The sequence below is a fragment of the Schistocerca gregaria genome, chromosome X, assembly GCF_023897955.1.
Source record: "Schistocerca gregaria isolate iqSchGreg1 chromosome X, iqSchGreg1.2, whole genome shotgun sequence".
Lineage (NCBI taxonomy): Eukaryota > Metazoa > Arthropoda > Insecta > Orthoptera > Acrididae > Schistocerca > Schistocerca gregaria.
In genome coordinates, this window is record NC_064931.1 from 775,970,552 (window position 1) to 775,995,588 (window position 25,037).

A 25,037-nucleotide genomic window follows, 5' to 3' on the forward strand; every position below is an offset into this window, starting at 1 on the left:
CCTTGATGAACTTGTGGATAGTATGCCACAACGAATACAGGCATGCATTAATGCAAGAGGACGTGCTACTGGGTATTAGAGGAACTGGCGTGTACAGCAATCTGGACCACCACCTCTGAAGGACTCGCTGTATGGTGGTACAACATGCAATGTGTGGTTCCCATGAGCAGTAAAAAGGGCGGAAATGATGTTTATGTTGATCCCTATTCCAATTTTCTGTACAGGTTCCAGAAGTCTCGGAACTGAGGTGATGCAAAACTTTTTTGACGTGTTTATATCGGAGCATGACGCAGAATTTAACATGGACGATAAATAGTTTGGACAAGAAGTGAATAGAAGCTTTCGAAATGTGGTGCTACAGAAGAATGCTGAAGATTAGATGGGTAGACCACATAACTAATGAGGAGGTATTGAATAGAATTAGCTAGAAGAGAAATGTGTGGCACACCATGACTAGAAGAAGGGATCAGTAGGTAGGACACGTTCTGAGGCATCAAGGGATTAATAATTTAATATTGGAGGGCAGCGTGGAGGGTAAAAATTGTAGAGGGAGACCAATAGATTAATACACTAAGCAGATTCAGAAGGCTGTAGGGTGCAGTACGCACTGGGAGATGAAGCAGCTTGCACAGGATAGAGTAGCATGGAGAGCTGCATCAAACCAGTCTCAGGACTGAAGACCACAACAACAACAACGACAACAGTACATTCTAAAGACCAATGCAGTACTGTTCTGTTGACTCTGTGTGTGTGTGTGTGTGTGTGTGTGTATTAGAGAGAGAGAGAGAGAGAGAGAGAGAGAGAGAGAGAGAGAGAGAAGTTATCTTGTGTTCTGTTCTTGTTCACAACTTTAGTGCAGCATATCGTTTAAGTACTGGCATAAAAGGCTGAGTCTACCAGAGAACTGAAGAACTGAAAGGTGTATCAATAGCTACATACATAAACATCATGTAGACTACTTGAGAGATGTTGTACCACCAAACATCTTAAATTGCGTGAAAAATATCCAAATCTTAAGGTTTTGATCATCATAGTTAGAGTTTGCTGTTATTTGGCTTTACTTGGAAAGTTGATTAGTTTGTAGTATATTTGTTGATTTCAATGCAAGATTCAACATTTTTGCTATGATATTCATTTTAGCAAGCATAAAATCACATCTGTTATGTGCAAAATTATTTATTGTGTAGTATATCTGCTGGTTTCAGTGTATTAAAGACAGTTCCAAGATGTCATAACATGGGCTAAATACAGAATGTTTATGCAGGAATTATGATAAAATTGGTAAGTTTGTAGCAAATACCATGTTGCTGTTAATGGTGGGGACTGTCTGTTTTTGTTCACAACACAGGCTGGCATGATGTTTTGACTACATTGATATTAAATTGCCACCACACCAAGGCATATCTGCAGTGAAAATCTGTGTGCCTAAGTAAGATGTGAAACTACTGTATTATTGAAGACTTTCACACTGCTTCTGTTAAGCTACAAGCCTTAGAGGAGCAATTACGTACAACTCTGTAAGCCTTTATACAACATTGATTTGTGACATGAGTTGGCACACAGGGCCTGGCAGTGACAGCTCCCCACCCTGCTCAGTTGGCATGCGGCCTGTGGTGGTGGCAGTGCATGAATCACACCCAGCACTATGCAGTATCTAGAGCTGTCACACATCTTTCCTGTTAGGCGTCTGTCTCCACTCTTGAGGTATGGTGTTCATATTCCTTCCACCAGATGTAGGTAGTGGCCTCTGCTGTGTCACTGGCAATAGCTAGAATGGCCAGTATGTTCTCCAGACATGAACCCTATCGAACATGCCTGGGATAGATTGAAAAGAGCTGTTTATGGACGACCAACCACTCTGAGGGATCTAGGCCGAATCGCCGTTGAGTAGTGGGACAATCTGGACCAACAGTGCCTTGATGAACTTGTGGATAGTATGCCACAACGAATACAGGCATGCATTAATGCAAGAGGACGTGCTACTGGGTATTAGAGGAACTGGCGTGTACAGCAATCTGGACCACCACCTCTGAAGGTCTCGCTGTATGGTGGTACAACATGCAATGCACCCATCACAGCAGTGCAAGTTTATGTGCAAACTAGTTCCACGGGTGATGAAGAGATTGAAAAAAAATCTATGATGAGAGAAAAGTAATTATTTAGACAGTCAGCAGAAAGAGAAATTTTGTTGTTACAGGTGACTGCAATTCAGCAGTAGGAAGAGGAAGACAAGGAAAAATACACTGGTGTCCAAAATTAAAGCAACAAACAGCTATTCCCCCATCCTGTGTTTAATTCATTATATAATCATACAAACTGTCAACAGATATCATTACGATCATGTTCTGGATGGAAAATGGCATTTCAGTCAATGGACAACCACACCAGCAATAAGATCAGGGCACCTATCAAGTGGAGTAGCGTTTGCAGGGTAGTCCCACATTTACAATCGCTGTGTACACAGTCACAGAGGGTGCCGTATGGCACAGAGAAGACGCCTACAGACTCTCTGTTATGGAGGGCCATAGGAAGAATGGAAGCAGGAGAGTTGCAAACTGATGTGGTCGATGGCTTAATGTGAATCATTCTGTTGTTTCTCAGATGAGGTGACAGTTTATAGGGACTGAAACTGTACCCCAGAAATCAGGACAGGGCAAACCACATATGACTTCAGAAAGAGTGGACCGTTATTCAGCTGCAAGGGCAAAATGGTACTGCCTTAGTATTGCACTGCAACTGGAATCTGCCCTCTCAGCATCCCGTGGACATCTTTGTATTGAAGTGAACAGTGTACAGAAGGCTTCAGCGGAGTAGCCTTTATTGTTGGAGACCTATTGTCTGTTTACTTCTGGTGTGTCTTCACAGAAGGGAACGTCAAGAGTGGAGCTGTCAATATGCCACCTGGTTGGTTGAATGGTAGGCCAATGTTCTTTTCACAGATGACTCCCAATTTGGTCTGGAGAATGATTCTTGATGGACTCACATCTGAAAGGCATCTGGAACATGATTTTCAGATCCAAGCATTGTTGAAAGTGGACTAATATTGAGGAGGATCCCTAATGATGTGGGCTGCGATTATGTTGACCACTTGAACACCTCTTTATGAAATTTTACAGGTGACTCACTTAGATTTAACTGCTGTCAGGTACCATTAGGAGATCTTGGAATCTCATGTGTGGTTGTTGCGAGATGCTGTGAGCCCAGACTTTGTATTGATGGACAATAATGTTTGACCTCATAGAGCTTGGGTGGTTGACACATTTTTGCAAATGGATGATACTGCTTGCATGGTGTGGCCTGCTCACTCTCCCAATTTGAATCCCATAGAGCATCTCTGAGATGCAATAGGGAGATGGGTTGCATCATGTCAGTGTTCACCAACCACTATCCAAGATTTGTGAGCAGCTCTGCAGGAAGAGTGGGTATTATTGCCTCAACATTAGATTGATGGCATCATTCACAACATGTCCCATCATTGTCAGGCCTGTATTGGTGCCAGAGGTGGTCACACCCCATACTGAGCATGTTAACCAGTTGTCAGAATGTGTGTGCAAATCCGTTAAGTGGGAAAAAATGAATAAAATTTTTGTTTACTGTTATGCATGTAGCAGTTGATTGTGTTCTATATTCTTTATATTGTTTCTACTATACTATCACCTGTTGATACTGCTTCTTGGCAAAATAAATGCAATGTTGCAAAATTTCCAGTTGTTGCTTTAATTTTGGACACCAGTGTAGTAGGAGAATATGGACTGGGGGAAAGGAATGAAAGAGAAAGTCACTTGGTAGAATTTTGCATGGAGCACAATTTAATCATCACTAAAAGTTTGTTCAAAAGTGATGAAAGAAGGATATGTACATGGAAGAGACCTTGGAACACTGGAGATTTCAGATTGATTACATGTAATTCTAAGACAGATTAGGTAACCAGGTTTATGTTGAACTGTAAGACATTTTCAGGCGCATATGATCATACACTCCTGGAAATGGAAAAAAGAACACATTGACACCAGTGTGTCAGACCCACGATACTTGCTCCAGACACTGCGAGAGGGCTGTACAAGCAATGATCACATGCACAGCACAGCGGACACACCAGGAACCGCAGTGTTGGCCGTCGAATGGCGCCAGCTGCACATCATTTGTGCACCGCCGCCGTCAGTGTCAGCCAGTTTGCCGTGGCATACGGAGCTCCATCGCAGTCTTTAACACTGGTAGCATGCCGCGACAGCATGGACGTGAACCGTATGTGCAGTTGACGGACTTTGAGCGAGGGCGTATAGTGGGCATGCGGGAGGCCGGGTGGACGTTCCGCCGAATTGCTCAACACGTGGGGCGTGAGGTCTCCACAGTACATCGATGTTGTCGCCAGTGGTCGGCAGAAGGTGCACGTGCCCGTCGACCTGGGACCGGACCGCAGCGACGCACGGATGCACGCCAAGACCGTAGGATCCTACGCAGTGCCGTAGGGGACCGCACCGCCACTTCCCAGCAAATTAGGGACACTGTTGCTCCTGGGGTATCGGCGAGGACCATTCGCAACCGTCTCCACGAAGCTGGGCTACGGTCCCGCACACCGTTAGGCCGTCTTCCGCTCACGCCCCAACATCGTGCAGCCCGCCTCCAGTGGTGTCACGACAGGCGTGAATGGAGGGACGAATGGAGACGTGTCGTCTTCAGCGATGAGAGTCACTTCTGCCTTGGTGCCAATGATGGTCGTATGCGTGTTTGGAGCCGTGCAGGTGAGCGCCACAATCAGGACTGCATACGACCGAGGCACACAGGGCCAACACCTGGCATCATGGTGTGGGGAGCGATCTCCTACACTGGCCGTACACCTCTGGTGATCGTCGAGGGGACACTGAATAGTGCACGGTACATCCAAACCGTCATCGAACCCATCGTTCTACCATTCCTAGACCGGCAAGGGAACTTGCTGTTCCAACAGGACAATGCACGTCCGCATGTATCCCGTGCCACCCAACGTGCTCTAGAAGGTGTAAGTCAACTACCCTGGGCAGCAAGAGCTCTGGATCTGTCCCCCATTGTGCATGTTTGGGACTGGATGAAGCGTCGTCTCACGCGGTCTGCACGTCCAGCACGAACGCTGGGTCAACTGAGGCGCCAGGTGGAAATGGCATGGCAAGCCATTCCACAGGACTACATCCAGCGTCTCTACGATCGTCTCCATGGGAGAATAGCAGCCTGCATTGCTGCGAAAGGTGGATATACACTGTACTAGTGCCGACATTGTGCATGCTCTGTTGCCTGTGTCTATGTGCCTGTGGTTCTGTCAGTGTGATCATGTGATGTATGTGACCCCAGGAATGTGTCAATAAAGTTTCCCCTTCCTGGGACAATGAATTCACGGTGTTCTTATTTCAATTTCCAGGAGTGTAGTTTATTGATTATGAACTGTAGATCAAAAATAAAGAAATTGGAAAAGTTGTGAAATTAAGGAGATGGGACCTGGATAAACTGAAGAAACCACAGGTTGTTGAGATTTTTGATGGGAGAATTAATCAACAATTGACAAACAGAAGATTGGAGTACAGTACAAGACAACTGGACAGCTTTGAGAGATGAAGTAGTGAAGGCACCAGAGGATCAAACAAGTAAAAGGAAAAGGCTCAGTAGAAATCCTTGAATATCACAGGAGATAATGAATTTAACTGATATAATGAGAAAAGGCAAACTACAGCAAATGAAGCAGACAAAAGGGAATTAAAATGTCTAAAAGTTTAGAATAACAGGAAGTGTAAAATGGCTCAGCAAGAGTGACTACAGGGCAAATGTGATGTCATAGAAGCACATATAACTAGTGAAAAGATAGATACCATTGACAGAAAAATGAAAGAGGCCTTTGGAGGAAAGAGAAGTGGTTGTATGAATATAAAGAGTTCAGATGGAAGACCAGTACTAACCAAAGGAGGGAAAGCTAAAATGTGGAAGGAGTATGTAATGGAGCTATACAAAGGTAATGAAATGAAGGCACTATCATAGAAAGGGAAGAGGATGTAGGTGAAGGTGAGATGAAAGAAGATATGATACTGCAAGAAGAATTTGACAGAGCAGAGGAAGACCTAAGCCAAAAAGGTCACCTGGAGTAGACAACATTCCCTCAGAAGTGCTGATATCCTTGGGAGAGCCAGCTCTGATTAAACTATTCCACTTGTTGCATAAGATATATGAGATGGGGGAAACACCCTCAGACTTCAAGAAGAAAGTAAAAATAACAATTCTGAAGAAATCAGGTGCTGACAGGTGTGAATATTACTGAACTATCAGTTTAATAAGTCATAGTTACAAAATACTGAAATGAATTATTTGCAAAAGTTTGGGTACCAGATAACTTTGGGAACATTTGAGGCAATACTCACCCTACAACTTCTCTCAGAAGCTGGGTTAAGAAAAGGCAAACCTATGTTTGTAGAATTTCTAGATTTGGAGAAAGTTTTTGACTATGTGGACAGGAACACACTCTTTAAATTTCTGAAGGTACCAGGAGTAAAATACAGGGAGTGAAAGGTTATTTACAGCTTGTCCAGAAAACAGATGTCAGTTATAAGAGTTGAAGACGTGAATGGGAAGGAGCTGTTGAGAAAGGAATGATGCAGGGTTGTAGCCCATCCCCAATATTATTCAGTGTGTACACTGAGCAAGCAGTAAACAAAAACAAATAAAAATTTCAAAGGAAATTTCAATAAGAAAAATAAAAACTTTATGGTTTGGAAATGACATTGTAATTCTTTCAGAGACAGCAAAGGGTTTGGAAGAGCAGTTGAACAGAATGGACTGTGTCTTGAAAGGAGGATATAAGATGAGCATTAACAAAAGCAAAACAAAGGTAATGGGATGTAGTCAAAACAGGCAATGCTGAAGCAATTACATTGGGAAATGAGATGCTAATTAGTAGATAAGTTTTGCTGTTAGAGCAATAAAATAACATAAGATGCGCAAATTAGAGAGGAGATAAAATCTAGAATGGCACTGGCAAGGAAAGTATTTCTGAAGAAGAGAAATTTGTTAACATCAAATATAAATTTTAGTTTTAGGAAGTCTTTTCTGAAGGCATTTGTGTCGAGTGTGGCCACATATGAAAGTGAAAAATGCACAATAAACAGTGCAGCCCTGGAGAGAATAGAAGCTTTTGAAATGTGGTGTTACAGAAGAATGCTGAAGATTAGATAGGTGGATTGTGTAACTAATGAGGTGGTACTGAACAGAATTGGGGAGACAAGAAATTTGTGGCACAACTTGGTTAAAAGAAGATATTGGTTGACAGGACATATTTTGAAATGCCAAGGAATCACCAATTTAGTATTGAAGAGAATTGGTATGCAAAAAGTGGGGGGGGGGGGGGGGGGATAATATCATCAAGGGAGACCAAGAGATGGATACAGTAATCTGCAATAGTTATTGTAGAAGAGACTTGCATGTATTAAAATGGTACGGAGAGCTGCATCAAACTAATCTTGCGACTGAATACCACAACAACAACAAAAATAATGACACATAACTAATGGCTGAGAATCTGGTGGTCAGGAGAAACATCTGGTTATTAATCTAAGTCCACTGTTCCAGGTTACTGTTGTAAATATTAGTTAATGATTTGATTCATTTTGGACTTTGCTAGACTTAATGCTTCTGCTTTTTGCTACAAACAGTCCTCCTAGCCCACCTCCATAGTCAAAGTCCCTAATGCACACCTGTGTGGTGGTGTTCGACCCAGAAATAAGGCAGTTTGAATCTAAGTGGTGAATGAAATTTTCAATGCCCGTATTTTACTGACAAGGAAAGGAGAGGTGGTGGTGTAAAGTGCATCATCACTCCTTATGTCAATGTCCCATGTTAAATTACAAAACTCTCAGCAGAGTCTTGTGAATTATGGGCACTGTTTGAGAGGCACAGGCTATGTTACAGCACCTGGTTTGACCGTCTCCCTTCTTTCACCATCATCATCATCATTGAACCCAAACATAACATTACACTATACATGCAACAGTTACACTCACTTACACTCTACGAATACACACGTGACACAAATTTCACATATCTGCAAGGAAAGGGGCCAATGCACATGGAGGAAGAACACCATTTCTGACAGGCAACTGAACTCAGCCCTTGGGATATCACAGCCAACAATGCCATACAACATTTATGTTTTTTTCCCCTCCTTGTGAATAATGTAATCTGTATTTCTGATATGTGTTCCATTAGCTGTCAAATTTCCCTACTCTCTACTTTGGGATTCAGTTCCTAGTGTGATTTGGGTGTGAAAATTTTCTATAAGTAACCTGAGCTCCAGAACTTTACTACAAATACTCTGCCAGTTAACATAATTACAATAGTTGGAGATTTTTCACTCTTCTCATTTGCTATTGAGTCTGTTGAAACAATTAGTTTATCTGATAGTGATTTTGCTATTGGAGTTTCATCCAATCTCAATTCTGCCATTCAAGAGACCATTTCTGGTGTATTATGCACACCTGACCTATCCAGAGCAATTTAACGAGTATCTGCTATGTAGTGTAGGCCAATGAATCTACAGACAGTCTCATCACAGAGCTTCTCCAGTTCTGCCTCTAGTTTAGATCCCTCACAAGGCTCCAGACCAGAGGATTTCAACCAGTTCATGCAACAATACTGCAAATTGATGGCTGTATAGAGACCTCATGAGTAAGGCTATCTACCTTGTGTGCTTTGGCCAATCCCTGGAAAGAACTGAAATGGTCTCAGAACCCAGTCCACATATGTCACTGGTGGTGACATAAGTGATGATCTGCAGCTGACTGCAACCTTTGCTTTCAAATGTTCTCGGGATGACTTCTTCCACATGGTGGACAGTACATACCAAGTCCACATTTGGTTAATTTTCCTCCTGTGATTCTATTTCACTAAGAGGGCCTTATATAAGTCTGCCTCTGGGACCGTCTACAACTTACAGCCCTTTCTCTACTCTCTGTGGGTGCCCCAAGGACTGAGAAGAGACTAGTACACTAGGAGGCAACAAAAGGCTGCTCTCATTAATAAACGGTCACAACACCCATATAGTACTAGGACCAGAAAGTTGGCTGAAACCAGACGTAAACAGTAATGAAATCCTAAACTCTGATTGGAATGTATACCGCAGAGATAGGCTGGAGAGTGAAGGGGGAGGCGTGTTTATAGCGATAAGAAGTGCAATAGTATCGAAGGAAATTGACGGAGATTCGAATTGTGAAATGATTTGGGTGAAGGTCACGGTTAAATGAGGATCAGACATGGTAATTGGATGTCTCTATAGGCCCCTGGGCTCAGCAGCTGTTGTGGCTCAGCACCTGAAGAATAATTTGGAAAATATTTCGAGTAGATTTCCCCACCATGTTATAGTTCTGGGTGGGGATTTTAATTTGCCGGATATAGACTGGGAAACTCAAATGTTCATAATGGGTGGCAGGGACAAAGAACTCAGTGAAATATTTTTAAGTGCTTTATCTGAAAACTACCTTGAGCAGTTAAACAGAAAACCGACTCGTGGCGATAACATATTAGACCTTCTGGTGACAAACAGACCTGAACTATTTGAATCAGTTAATGCAGAACAGGGAATCAGCGATCATAAAGCGGTTACTGCATCGATGATTTCAGCCAAAAATAGAAATATTAAAAAAGGTAGGAAAATTTTTCTGTTTAGCAAAAGTGACAAAAAGCAGATTACAGAGTACCTGACGGCTCAACACAAAAGTTTTGTCTCAAGTACAGATAGTGTTGAGGATCAGTGGACAAAGTTTAAAACCATGGTACAATATGCGTTAGATGAGTTTGTGCCAAGCAAGATCGTAAGAGATGGGAAAGAGCCACCGTGGTACAACAACCGAGTTAGAAAACTGCTGCGGAAGCAAAGGGAACTTCACAGCAAACATAAACATAGCCAAAGCCTTGCAGACAAACAAAAATTACGCTAAGCGAAATGCAGTGTGAGGAGGGCTATGCGAGAGGCTTTCAATGAATTCGAAAGTAAAGTTCTATGTACTGACTTGGCAGAAAATCCTAAGAAATTTTGGTCCTATGTCAAAGCGGTAGGTGGATCAAAACAAAATGTCCAGACACTCTGTGACCAAAATGGTACTGAAACAGAGGATGACAGACTAAAGGCCGAATTACTAAATGTCTTCTTCCAAAGCTGTTTCACAGAGGAAGACTGCACTGTGCTTCCTTCTCTAGATTGTCTCACAGTTGACAAAATGGTAGATATCGAAGTAGACGACAGAGGGATAGAGAAACAATTAAAATCGCTCAAAAGAGGAAAGGCCGCTGGACCTGATGGGATACCAGTTCGATTTTACACAGAGTACGCGAAGGAACGTGCCCCCCTTCTTGCAGTGGTGTACCGTAGGTCTCTAGAAGAGTGAAGCATTTCAAAGGATTGGAAAAGGGCACAGGTCATCCCCGTTTTCAAGAAAGGATGTCGAACACAAGTGCAGAACTATAGACCTATATCTCTAACGTCGATCAGTTGTAGAATTTTGGAACATGTATTATGTTTGAGAATAATGTCTTTTCTGGAGACTAGAAATCTACTCTGTAGGAATCAGCATGGGTTTCGAAAAAGACAGTCGTGTGAAACCCAGCTTGCGCTATTTGTCCACGAGACTCAGAGGGCCTTAGACACGGGTTCACAGGTAGATGCCATATTTCTTGACTTCCACAAGGCTTTTGACACAGTTCCCCACAGTCGTTTAATGAACAAAGTAAGAGCATACGGACTATCAGATCAATTGTGTGATTGGATTGAGGAGTTCCTAGATAACAGAATGCAGCATGTCATTCTCAATGGAGAGAAGTCTTCCAAAGTAAGAGTGATTTCAGGTGTGCCGCAGGGGAGTGTCATAGGACCGTTGCTATTCACAATATACATAAATGACCTGGTGGATGACATCGGAAGTTCACTGAGGCTTTTTGCAGATGATGCTGTGTTGTATCGAGAGGTTGCAACAATGGAAAATTGTACTGAAATGCAGGAGGATCAGCGAATTGACGCATGGTGCACGGAATGGCAATTGAATCTCAATGTAGCGAAGTGTAATGTGATGCGAATACATAGAAAGATAGGTCCCTCATCATTTAGCTACAAAATAGCAGGTCAGCAACTGGAAGCAGTTAATTCCATAAATTATCTGGGAGTACGCATTAGGAGTGATTTAAAATGGAATGATCATATAAAGTTGATCGTCGGTAAAGCAGATGCCAGACTGAGATTCATTGGAAGAATCCTAAGGAAATGCAATCCAACAACAAAGGAAGTAGGTTACAGTACGTTTGTTCGCCCACTGCTTGAATACTGCTCAGCAGTATGGGATCCGCACCAGGTAGGGTTGATAGAAGAGATAGAGAAGATCCAACGGAGAGCAGCGCGCTTCGTTACAGGATCATTTAGTAATTGCGAAAGTGTTACGGAGATGATAGATAAACTCCAGTGGAAGACTCTGCAGGAGAGACGCTCAGTAGCTTGGTATGGGCTTTTGTTAAAGTTTCGAGAACATACCTTCACCGAAGAGTCAAGCAGTATATTGCTCCCTCCTACGTATATCTCGCGAAGAGACCATGAGGATAAAATCAGAGAGATTAGAGCCCACACAGAAGCATACCGACAATCCTTCTTTCCACGTACAATACGAGACTGGAATAGAAGGGAGAACCGATAGAGGTTCTCAGGGTACCCTCCGCCACACACCGTCAGGTGGCTTGCGGAGTATGGATGTAGATGTAGATGTAGAAGGCCCACTGGCTCTGTCTTATTATCAACAGGAGATAACATCTCAAACTTATTTATTAGACTTATGCAGGTAGTCTTTTGACTATTAGTCACATACAGCCCTCCTCACAAAACAGCTCTAGATCTGGCCATGTCCTGCAATCCATGATCAGATGACCACTTCATTCCAGACCAGGGTTCTCTGCAGACCACATCTGCGAAGGAGGAGCTTTGCAGTTCCTTCACGATAGGAGACTGCCCTACTATTGCGTCACTGGTGAAGTTCACAGCAGGCATATGAAGCCAGTTGACAGTGACCGGCACAGCCTCCCTCTGTTTGTGAACGTCAGCGAACTCCTTCATGACAATCTGACAATGGCCACAATCCCTATATGTATCTATGTGTGACATTATTATTATTATTATTGGAGGAGGAGATTTGTGTTTAACATCGCTTCGACTATGAGGTCATTGGAGATGGAGCACAAGCTCATATTAGGGAAGGAATGGAAAGGAAATTGGCCATGCCCTTTGAAAGGAACCATCCCAGCATTTTTCTGAAGTGACTTAGGGAAAACCTAATCAGCATCAACAGACATGGGTTTGAACCATCGTCCTCCCGAATGGGAGTCCAGTGTGCTAACCACTGTGCCACCTCACTTGGTCTTATTATTATTATTATTACTAAGGACAAAAGAAGTAGATGAATTAAGTGCATAAGTGCAAGATAAGATTATGATTACATATAGACTAAACCAGGAGCAATGCACAAACTTTAGTTGCTGCTGCTGTGGGACCCATGGCATGTAGTGCTGACAGCATGAGACCTGAAGTACTACTGACATCTATTTAATGGCCACTGGTTCTAACAGAATCAGATGACAAAGGCATTGCATTATACATCAAATGCATGGAAGGCTAGCCCTGTGAATTGCAAAAATATATATGGAAATTAAAATGCACTACACTCATAAATGCACACACACACACACACACACACACACAAACACAAACACACACACACACACACACACACACACACACACACACACAGAGAGAGAGAGAGAGAGAGAGAGAGAGAGAGAGAGAGAGAGAAAAAGAAAGAGAGAGAGAGAGAAGCACATAATAAAACGTAAACTAAGTGCAATGCTCAAACTTAGGCAGGTTGACCACTAATAACTGCTATTTTCATCACACTGAAATAACTGAATCATGTTCTGTAACAAATCTTTGATTACCTCTCCTTATGCCCCAAAATAAGGACTAGTCTTCTGTCTCCTTCCGTTACCCATTAGTTCCAAAATGGTACTCTGTTGCCTATGGAGATGAAGTAATATTTTTTTCTGTCCCTGCACTACTCCTGCTACCAAAGCATTCCCCTAGAAGTTATACCCAGCACATGCCATATTCCATACATCCATGCATCACCACATGTTATAGCCCTTCAATGCCATTATCTGTGCTATCAGTTGTTCTCTTTGGATTATCTTTTGTATTAATGCAGGTGCCAGCCGTGACTTCTACACACAACTACACATTTTAAACTTGCACAATCTTTCCTAATCTCTTATGCTTATGTTCATCCTTCCTCCCCCTTCTTGCCTCTTGTATGACACCACTAGATAGTGAATCTGTTTTCCACAGCCCATCAGCAAGAATTACCACAGCATTTTCCACTAAGGCAACAATGAAAAACCCAAATCAGAATCATGGGAGCACATTAACAAGTTCAAATGCTCATACCGTGACCAGTATTTTCCCTTCTCTTTACTCAGTGTCTTTCAGTTGTAATGCTACAAAGTGAGTCTAAAGTATTACTTTCTGATTCATTTAAGTGAGTCACAGTTATCATACCATGATTAAGTGGACATGAGGCATTCTTATACGAATAGTACTTTCCTCTTTTTACATTCATTTCTTTAAATTATACAGGGTGGTCATAAACAGTCTGAGAAGCTTATAAGGGTACTGCAGGGAAGGCTGTGCTGAGAAATAACTCTTAAGAAAAAATTTTTACCGTTTGCCATTTTTGAGTTCATTGCGCTTGAAGTCATTGTGCATGCAAGAAATCATTGTGTGTGCAACATCAATCATTTGTATGTGCTAAAGTGCAGTAATGCACAGACATTTGTTTGTCTGATAGTTACCATTAACCATTTGTTCAAATGCTCATTACCAGCTAAAATGTACCTTTTTCTAAAGTGATAAATTTAAACTAGGTGAGGAAAAGCTGTGTTTTTTCAGTCTAAGGAAACCAAATGATGAACACGTCTCTGGCAGGTTGCATGAATTTGCATGTACGAGAGCCTTTTTGGCTAATTTAAGTGCTAAATAACTTGGAAACAACACAACGTATCAAATTTTTCTTAACAATTATTTCTCATCTCAACATCCACTGCAACTCCCTTACAACCTTTTCAGACTGTTTCTGCCCACTCCATAGATACCACAAGACAGTTCAGTGTGCCTATACAATTTCTACCATAAAAAATATCTTAAGTTTGAGATTAAAAAGCTCTCATTTTTCATTAACAGACTTTAGCTCTTGTGGAAGCTTACTGGAAGTGTATGTTGCAGAGTTCGTAATTACTTAACAGTACACAGAACATGCTTGCTACATAAAGATCATCCTTCTAGTTAGGACTGAATTATTTTTGTAAATTTAAGCAGTTTGCATTTTGATAGAATGCACTGCATCTGTCCTTTGATAGCAATGTGAAATCATTGGCTGAAATATCAGGTGCTTCTACTGACCTGTTTTAATAGGTATTGATTATGTAGTTTAAAAAAGGGGAAGAAATACTCATGTCACTATATTTCTAGAGCTATTACAACTCCTGTTGAGAGTCAACCTTGTTTTCGAAATGAAACAATCCACAATATTAAAAGTTTGTTATCCTCCAATAGCTTTTAGGAAATGTTTCTTGGAACCTGGGTATTCCATATTTATCATTTTTTTTACAATGTATCACAGAAGCAATTTTTTGCTAAAAATATATATTACATTAAACTGGCATGTTTCAGTTTTACTTCCCACATTAATACAAACTGGATAAAACATAATTCTATATTTCATCCTAATAAGACTAATATTTCAATTCAGAGCTTCTAAATTATGTAGTTTGTTTGGCATTTGTTTACTTACAACTTTTTCAAAAAAGACTAATTCTTTGATTCACATAAAAATTTTCTTTCCACAGGATCCTTTCTCTTGGGAGAGGAAAACGTAGATATGGAACGACTTTGTTTCAGTGCTGGAATAGATAATGCTGGAATCCATTCTGGTTATACAAGCTGCAAACAACAAACATGTAAAGAAGAGTGCATGAAGAATGACTTCCATGGAGGAAGATGTTTTTGTGGAAGTTGCAATTGTTATATATACTAATTTAGTAGTGATCCTGGGATTTCTTAAAACCCAAATCTAATGTTTTCTTTTTTTTAAAAGCATTTCATAAAATATTATGAATTTGTAATCTTATAGTTCAGAATAAATGTTATATTACAGTTTGATTCATATTATCATAACATTACATTTGTGTATAATTTAAGGTATCTACTCACTGAATAATAGAAGTATTGAATTGTCAAAAGGCACAAACAACAAGACTGAGAACTTTACCAAGTTTCGGACAAATTCTTTTCCAACCTATAGAGAAAGCATCCCACTCCTTCCCCATAATTCACATGAAGTTCGTTTATTCATGACATAAATTGTTTAAGAAAATTATGGCATTATTTAGTTTTAGTCCATTTTCATATCTCTTGGAATATTATTTTCAAAACTAGGAGAAAATAGCACATCAAACACATATGCCATAATTCAAAAGCAGAGAGGAATGAAATTAGCAAAGGTTACAAATTATCAAATTATTCACATTAATAATAAAGTAATTTTGTTTGAGCAGCAAAATACATGTATGTTAAAAAAAAAACAAAAAAACACCTTGACTAGAGATAAGATGTTCATATTCATAGCACATGTAGATTAGTATATTCTACAGAAATGACTAGCATTTGAACCATGTCAGCCTGCAGGTTCAAGGTCAACATAGATATCACAGCACAATGCCACCTACTAGTAAAGTGTCTCTGCAGCTGTAGTTGTGGCTATAAACTGAAGATAATGGATCAGCATGACTTGAGCAGACAGGCAGGATGACTCGCAGACTTATGCATGAATCCTACTGTCAAAACAGTGAGTTTGAAAGAGGGTATATTATTGGCATGAGGGAATGTGATGCATCTATCTGGGAAATTGTTGCTCATGTGGGACAAAGTGTTTCTTCAGTGCAATGGGTGGTTGCAGAAAGGTTCACAGAAGGTTGTAGAAGACGATGAGATGGGCGAGTCTTCACCACGCACACCATCCCCTGAGAAGATTGATACCTTATCCGAGTGGTATTACAGGAGAGATCAGCAACCTCTGTGGCCCTGGTGCAACAGTAGAACAGTGTAACACATTATAAATTTTCAGGGGTGACAGTTTATTGCCATTTATTATGGCATGGGTTACGAACTCATCATCCATTTCTCTGCCTACCTATGACGAATGTGCAAAAACATACTGATGGCAATGGTGTATGGAACAGCATCACAGGGGACAGGAATGGTCTCAGATAGTGTTTTTGGATGAATCTAGGTCCTGTTTGTTTGAAAATGATGGCCGCATTTTTGTTTGCCACAGACAGGAGGAGTAGTATCACAATGACTGCGTTCACATAAGACATACAGCAGCAGCTTGAGGCCTTGGGGTGCTATTGGGTACAACCACAAATCGTAGCTGGTGCATGTACAGGGCACTGTGACCAGTGTGACCTACATGAATGACATCCTGTGATCCATAGCCATACCCTTTCTACACAATATGACAAATGCCATTTGTCAGCAAAACAATGCATGACCACATGTTTTGCATAAATACATCCCTTCTTGGTGTCACAGGATGTCAGACTTTTTGCCTTGGCCTGCCAGATCACCAGGCTTGTTGCCATTCAAAAATGTGTTGGATATGGTGAAATGACAGGTGCAGTGCTGTGTCCCAAAGCCAAACATCACAGATGAACTTTGAAATCAGGTGAATGTAGCATGGATGGCTGTACCACAAGACGCCACTTGCACCTTATTACAGTGATGCCATTATGTGTGGAACAAGTTATCAGGGCACATGGTGGCCCCGGTGCCTACAAGGCAACAAGGCGCATGCTGAACCAAGGTGACTGAAATGGTTATTATTTCTACAGAACATACTAATGTACATGTCCTGTGAATATGGACATCCTATCTCTAGTTGTTTGAGGTGTTCATTTTTTTCTGAATATGAGTATACATAAATGCTTTGTGAGATATAGTGATCATTTTTGATGTACTAAAAATTGATATTAGTGTTGACTAGCATATTTATTAATTTTATTCTGCCTTACTCATTTTGGCCTTACACTGTTCCAAAAGGCTCTACAAGAGAAATACATGAAAAAATATTGGCACAGTTACATAAAATAAACATTATAAAAACAGAAGCAAACACTCAAAAAAAAAAAAACACTGACAAAATTACATAAATTATACATCTCATTTTCTTTGTTGTTTTATGATGTGCATATTATGTAATTTTATCAATGTTTGTCATTGAGTGTTTGCTGCTTCTGTTTTTAAAAGGTACATTTTATGACACGGTACCATTGTTTTTTCACTACTACCTTTTCACCTGTTTCTCATGTAGAGCCATTATGAATGGCGTAAGGCCAAAATGCACAAGGCAACATAAAATTAATAAGTATGATGGTCAAGACTAATATCAGTTTTTGAATGTATTTTTCTTTGTATGCAACCAGTATTAGTTTGTTGCTTCTCAAGCAGAGTTATTTAGTGTAACAAGTTGAAAATTAAGTAAACATAAAAACAGAATTTGACAATATGAAAATTTTTGGAAAACTCAGTACGGCCTCATTGGAATACAAGAAAGAAACACCATTGATTTTGTCCAATTAGTAGCACATATTTTCATTGAAAACATGATACACAAGGTGACACTACTGAGTAGTATGGGGGCCACTCACACATGCAACACATAATTCCTGTGATTCACTGCTGACTCATGCTCCTCACATTTTGTAAATGGTATGGCATTGTCTTGATCAGCTGATGAGGTTCCTCACCCTCCTGAAGCTAGCCTCACCAAGCCGCTTACTAATCTCATGCCTCCATTACAATGGCTGACTGCTGTGCCCTCTCTTCCCTGCCTCACAACATGTAACAAAAGTAATATGGCAGCTGTGCCATCAGCTTCTGCTACCAGATACATTATGGTCACTCGCACCTGCCACATGATAAAACAAGTGTTGCAAGTACCGGACCCACGACTTTCTCTCTAATATATCAGTGTACTTTCCCAGATTCATTTTAAGATATTTCAAGCACAGACATACAACACTTTTTTCCATTATTCAATAACAAAGTCAAAAGACACACACAGAGCTAGCTTTAAAACAAGCACGTCTAAGCTTAATTACATGCCAATGAGCCAAAACATTATGACCACCTGTTTAATATCATGTTCTTACACTTTTCGAATACAGTACAACAAAGACTCTACTTGGCATGGATTCTACAAGTCCTTGGCAGGATTCCAGAAGTATTTGGCATCAGATGTCTTTGCACAGGTCACACAATTCCCACAAATTATGGGACGTTGGTTTATAGGCACACAGCTGGAACCCAGTATGTGTTCCAGTGGGTACTGATCAGGCACATTTTATGGCCAAGACATCAATTTGAGTTCCCTGTAATGCCCTCAAACCACTGTAGCATGATTCTAACCTTGCAACATGGACAGTTATCCTGCTGGAAGATGTCATCAACGTATGGGGATAATTCAAGCATAAAGTGATGCAGGTGGTCTGCAATACTGTTCACATTGTTCACTGCTGTCAAAATACCTTTGATTACCACCACAGATTCTGTGAAAGCCCAACTCAGTGTACCGCGTAGCATAATTCTACCCTCACCAGCCTGCATATGTGATGCACTGCATGTTTCATGCACGCATTTGCCTGGATGGCAGCATGCAAGGACCCATCCATCAGCGTGGTGTTACAATAAATACGAATCATTCAATAGGCAACATGTTTGTATTGATCCACAGTGAAAACTCAGTGATGTTGTGTCCACTGCAATCATAACTGATGATGTTATTGGGTCAACAAAGGTATACATAGGGGGCATATAATGTGGAGCTCCGTGTTCAACAATGGCCTTCGAACAGTGCACTCCAAAACACTTTTGCCTGCACCAACATTGTACCCAGTCATCAGATCTGCCACAGATCACTGCCTATCCTGAAGTAAACAAAGGGGGATCCTCCAACCCCAATGTTTGGTGCTGAGATGTGGTCATCCAATACCATATGGTCTACTCATTATTTCACCATCCATCAACCACTCTCCATAGGTACTCATGACAGTAGTACGCCAACAAATGAGCAGCTTCACCATTTCATAGGTTCCTGTTTCCAGCCATAGGGCCCTAACAATGTGCCCTTTGTCAAAACCACTTATATCAGTGGACTTACACATTTGTGGTCTGTATCTTAGCTATAATGACTGCTCATTTTTGTCTCATCCACTTGCAATCTTTCCTTACTGCATCACATGCCCACAACACCATCAGGAGGCACTCAGCCTCATGATGGGCAGTGGTCATAATATTTTGGTTCATCAAAATATGTATTTACACTCTTAGCTTCAGTTATTCTTGTCCCTTTTTAGGCATGTCTTTGCTAATTTTTTTTTTAATTTGATGTTTTCCTCTTCATCATTTTTCACTCCTGCACCTGGTATGTGTGTGTCATCATTTCTTCCTGATTTCATCTTTCATTGCTTGTTGTAGGGAATATATAAGTACAAGATAAGTTAACAATGTTTCATTTTACTTTCTTCAAGGTGGTTCTTTTATAACTCCTGGTTATTCAGTGAAGCTTCTTGATCTCATCTCTGGTGCTTAGCTTCTTTTGGTTCTTCCTCATACATCAAAATTCCAATCACCTTTGCATATATGCCTACCCATTTTCTACAAGCCAAATATGGTACTTTCTCTCCAGGCTTGTCTTCCATAAAACATATTTGTTATTTACCTACCTGTGTCACATAAATTAACCTAATTTCTTCTTAATACTTCATAATCTCTTTTCCTCTCATTTCTCCATGATAGTTCTTAATAATTCTTTATAACATTTCACCAATAATCTCATCATCTCTTCATATAAATATGGCATGATGATATGTCCATGAGGTATATTTTCCCCTAGCAATGTGCAAATGGGGCAATTGACCATGTAATGCATTATGTATTTAAGAGCCTGCAACACAAGGTGCACATTCATTTCATAACGTTTTAAGCCCAACAACCCTGCACACTTTATAGGTTTCTATTATGTGTCCACAGTATCTTTTTTCTCTTTAAAACCACTATCCAGTACTTTTGTAAAGACATTACAAGCTTGGGCACACAGCTCACCTCCAGAATCAATTATTAATTCTTATCTTTGCCCCCTTTAGGTTAATTTTAATAATTATGTAATTTCCATCTTTTCCTTTAATTCCTTAAATTAACCTTCTTGTTCTACATATTACACTTTTCCCCTTATGATTTGTATTACTTTCTATCTACTAGCTACTTTCGGGTCAACAGATTTCATATCTCCACACCAGTGGGAGATTCCTGCACACTTATTGGCTGGCTGCTGCAAGCCCATTCTCTGCCTCTCTGCTTCATACTCTTCTCCGCTCAAACCACATGTGTCTTCTTCTCTGCATACCATCTTTGCTTTGCTGCATTCATAATGATATACCACCTTTGCTTTGCTGCATTCATAATGATATCCATGCCATTTACTATTATTTTCTTTCTACTTCATGATGGACTCTTTTTTCTTCTGTCCACAGATATTGAGGACTTGGTTTTGTGTGTCCAGTGACTCTTTATATGTCATTGCTGCTCACATGCTATTCTTGTTTGTGCCACTGTTCTTACATTCTTGCCCTTTGCATGGCTGCATACTCTGTTATTAATCAGCGTGCATATTATTCATTCATGTTTATTTTGATTTCTCTTTCCAGGAAAATGTTTTCTTTTGCTTGGAAATATTTGATTCTGCATTTTCACACCAATTCTACTAGTTGGTTATTTCTAGCATTTATTACAGGTAACTGCTACACAAAGTAAACTGGCAAAGACTGAAATATGGAAACTAATTGATGAGCTGAGTGTTGATATAATCTGTTTGCAAGAACCATACTGTAGAAACAATAGGCACCCACATTTATCTGTAGATATGTTAACAGTTGCTAGGCACGATGAGGCAATGTCTGCCATTGTGATTACAAGTAGGTAGTTCACTGTGACAAGCACATGGTCATAGTAGAAGTGAAGGATGTACAAAGTGGGTTGTAGTAAGCATATACATACAGTATTCTCATCCCATTGTACTTTATGTAGATAAACTAAGGGCAGTAGCTCTATATGAATGAAGTGCATGTTTCCTTGAGGCAACAGATGCAAATGCAAGATCCTCTCTGTGGCACAGGAGGCAAACTGCTGAATGAGCTGAGATACTAGAGGACACAATAGAGGAACTGGACTTCATTGTTTTAAGTCTAAAAGGTCAAACAAGTACATTTGAGGGATGAGCAGGTGTAGGCGCTAACACAGATGTCACTTTAGCAAAGTGCATGGCAGCAGCTAAGATTAATAGTTGACACATGTTCCAGCACCTAACATCTGGAGACCAAATACAGTTGTCATTGAAGCAAATGTGGCAATAATAGAGATACAGAAGCAAAGGAAAGCATTAGTGGGTTAGAAATCAGTAAAATGAATTGAGATGGCTTAGTTACCTACATTGCAGCATTTCTAATGGCATCACTTCTGGGTGTGCAACTACTAACTGAATGCCTGCAAAGAACATAGAATTTTTATATACCTAAGAAAATGATAAATAGTTAGGCTACAATTCCTTGAATCCCAGAACTTTCCACATTGATGCAAAGGGAAGATCAAGAAGAAAAGCTTATCAATGTGCCTTAGGGCAATCAAAGTAGATTGTGGGGCTCCATGAATACTGGGCGATTAAAATGTGCTAAAAACATTGCTTCATGAAACTAAAAGGATACACTGGGAGAAGGTTCTATGAAGACAACTGCAATATCACATGTGGAGAAGGTGAACCTACTGTCATGTCCACAATTCATAAAGAGGATGGCTGAATGATGCTAACCACCCTACTTCCTAATGATAGCACTAACACAGATACTGAGATACATGCACAACTTAGAAGTGAACTTGACAATGAATGCAACAATTAGACATTGCTGATACCTTTTGCTCAAGAAGAAGTTGCTGTCACAATTTCCAAGCTCAAAACTGGAAAGGCACCTGGTCTGGATGGGGTTTACCCTGAGGTCATACAGATGCTAGGTCCACTGATAGTGCCATGTTTCAGAGCATTACTAAATGAGCTATTGCAAATAAGTAGGATCCTGACAATATGGAAAACAACTAGAACAGTAGTTATTAAAAAAGGAAAGGATAAAGACCTGGCATCACCAAAAAATTATAGACCTATGTGTTTATTAAACATCTTTGCTAATGTTCAGGTGCTCTTAGTCTGTGATGAGTTGCAGGTACACAGGAAGCTCTTCGGTCAAAATGAGTGTCAATAGGGATTCAGAAAAGGGATGTGTGTAGATGATGCTCTCCAGACAATTGAAAATTTGACAGAGAAATATGTAATCATCCTGATGACTGACATTGTAGGCACATTCGATAATCTTTAGCGGCCTGTGGTGTTTGCACGTCTCCACAATCTCGGTGTCCCCACATCTGTATAAAAGCTTTATAGATTACTGTAGTGAATGTAGCATCCAGTGCTTTTGGGGCAGAGCAAGGTAATTAAAAAAAATTATCAAGGATTGCATAAGTGGTCCATTGTTCTGGGACCTTAGTAATGAACCCCTATTACATCTACTAGACAGGGCAAATGCTATTGAAGGGTTGTTGCATGTACAGATGACATCCCAGTAGTTGAGTCTGCAGACTCCAGAGGAGACTTGAGGGAAAGATGAATGATGAGCTCGTTCAGATACAGTGTTGGTGCAAGGGCAACAAACTGAATATAACTGTTCATAAAATCACATACATACATCTGAAGGGAAGATTTTCTCTTGCCAGAAATCCCTCCTTGAGGCTTTACAGAATCCCTGTAAGATGAAGCACTGTTTTTAGGTACTTAGGCATTCTTCTATAAGAGAAAATTAATTTTCTAGAACATGTAAAATCTTTTACTCAGAAATTAGCTAAAATTATGCATAAGTCACCATGTCTATATATTACTGTTGCATGTGGTGTGATCATATCATGAAGCTATCTTCAATGTTATTGTGGACATATCTAGTAATATTAGCTGAAAGTTACTGACTTTGACCTTGAGTTAATTCCTTTTTTTTTTAAAAAAACTGATATTTATTTTCAGTTTTCTGTTTTATTTTTTACATCAACATTACCAATGGTTGCTTTTAACATTATTTATTATTATATACAAATAGAAATCATTGTATGTCACCATGATTATTGAAAATGTATGACCTGTTTATAATTTCCAGATAATAGGTCAGAAATTCATGGCAATAAATTGAAACTGAAAATTGAATTAAACTCTTATTTCCTCCTTCCTCCCTAGTTGTAATTTTATTCCTTTGTTGGTTTCATTTTGTTCTTCATGTAATAATTTTATCTCCTTATCTACTCCTCTCTCCAATGTTTTAAACATTTCCTCAAAACTCAACACTTGTCTTCTCTGGTTTTGTTTGTTTGTTTGAAGTTCTGATTTTACTTCTTTTATTCACTTATCTGATTGGTCATCTATTTCCATTATTACTGATGATTTGAGTTCTTTTATTTTTTATCTGAGTTTTCACCCATTTCCTTTAGTAATGGTCTGATTCCAAATTGTATTGCTTTCATTAGCTGGTTCAGCTCTGTATTATTCTCTAGCCTTATCTTTGGTGTTTCTGTTTAAGTGTCACAGTCACACCCTGTGCTTCCCACTATTGTGTCCCACCATACCAATTTGGATGTGGTTATGTTTCCTGTGCTCTTCTTTTAGTTGTGGTCAGTTTTACCATACTTTCTTCTACCATGCTACTCTCAAAGGAGGATTCTGTTGAGTTATAGATCAGAAACTCCTCCTTGTTGGACCTATTTCTCCTGTTTCATTTCATTACTTGATAACTTTATGCCATTTTTCCTATTTTAAGCTTAGTATTATTTTTCTTGAATATTTTACAATTCCTTGCAATATTTAAAATTCACAAACACTATTTTTCATCACATACAATTTTGAGTATACTTTTTGTTGTGTCGGTTACTGTGGGAGTCAACACAGACACAAACAAGGAAGGAGACAAGTTGCAGTGGATGGCAGCAGGACTCCAAAATCATCTGTAAAAGCACTTGAGGATTAAAGGAACACTTTATTTCTAAATATAAAATAAACTTATCTTCTTGTGTCTCCTACATGCAAGTACTTTCCACTATTGTTACTTGCAGAATGCCAGCTAAGTACTGTCTTCCCATTACTCAGTACTGATGCTGCCAAAGACTGTGACTGAACTCAGCAATGGGTGGCTGGTTAAATCAGTATTGAGAGGGGGCACTAAACTTTGTCTTCCTGAAGGTGTGGCACCGCTGGTTCTTGATGCCATTTCATGCCGTTGAGCTGGTCAGTCTGCAGTCAATGCTTTATGACTCCATGATCCTCCTTCCTCGCCCCCCCCCCCTCCACCCCTCCCTCAATATACTGCACCGTTGTCATGTAGGGAACAACCTTACGACAACAGGGGAGGGTGGAGGGTGGGGAGGCTGGAAGCTGTGTGTGTGAGGAGCCAGGAGCCACAACTGGGACTGATGTACCCCAACATCTGTCCTACACTTCAAGATGAACGTCAGTTGGAAAACCACTGGAAAGAGATGCCCACACTCTTCCTCAGCTGGTCCAATGAAAAATAGAGAGGGTGGTGATGACAATGGTGATAGTGGTGTCAACAATAATAATGGTGTCAGGTCATCTGGGATGAGCACTGGGAAGTTGAGCTGCTGCGGCAATGAAGCCAATGGGCCTAGTTCCATTGGTTCTACAGGTGGTACCAGAGAGGCACCCAGAGCTGGCCACACCAGCCACAAGATCCTGGTAGAACATGAATCTGGGGACACAACATCTGCGGAAGAATCATGCAAGTGACAAGTA

At 40.3% G+C, this 25,037-nt stretch overlaps 1 long non-coding RNA gene across 1 annotated transcript in view; it reads left to right on the forward strand.

The window, feature by feature from the left end:
- Positions 1 to 15,363, forward strand: part of LOC126297798 (uncharacterized) — a 37,295-nt gene extending 21,932 nt beyond the window's left edge. Inside the window, exon 2 of the long non-coding RNA XR_007552575.1 lies at positions 14,938 to 15,363. This is a non-coding gene — a long non-coding RNA (uncharacterized LOC126297798). The remainder of the gene's footprint in view (positions 1 to 14,937) is intronic.
- Positions 15,364 to 25,037: the final 9,674 nt, after the last annotated feature.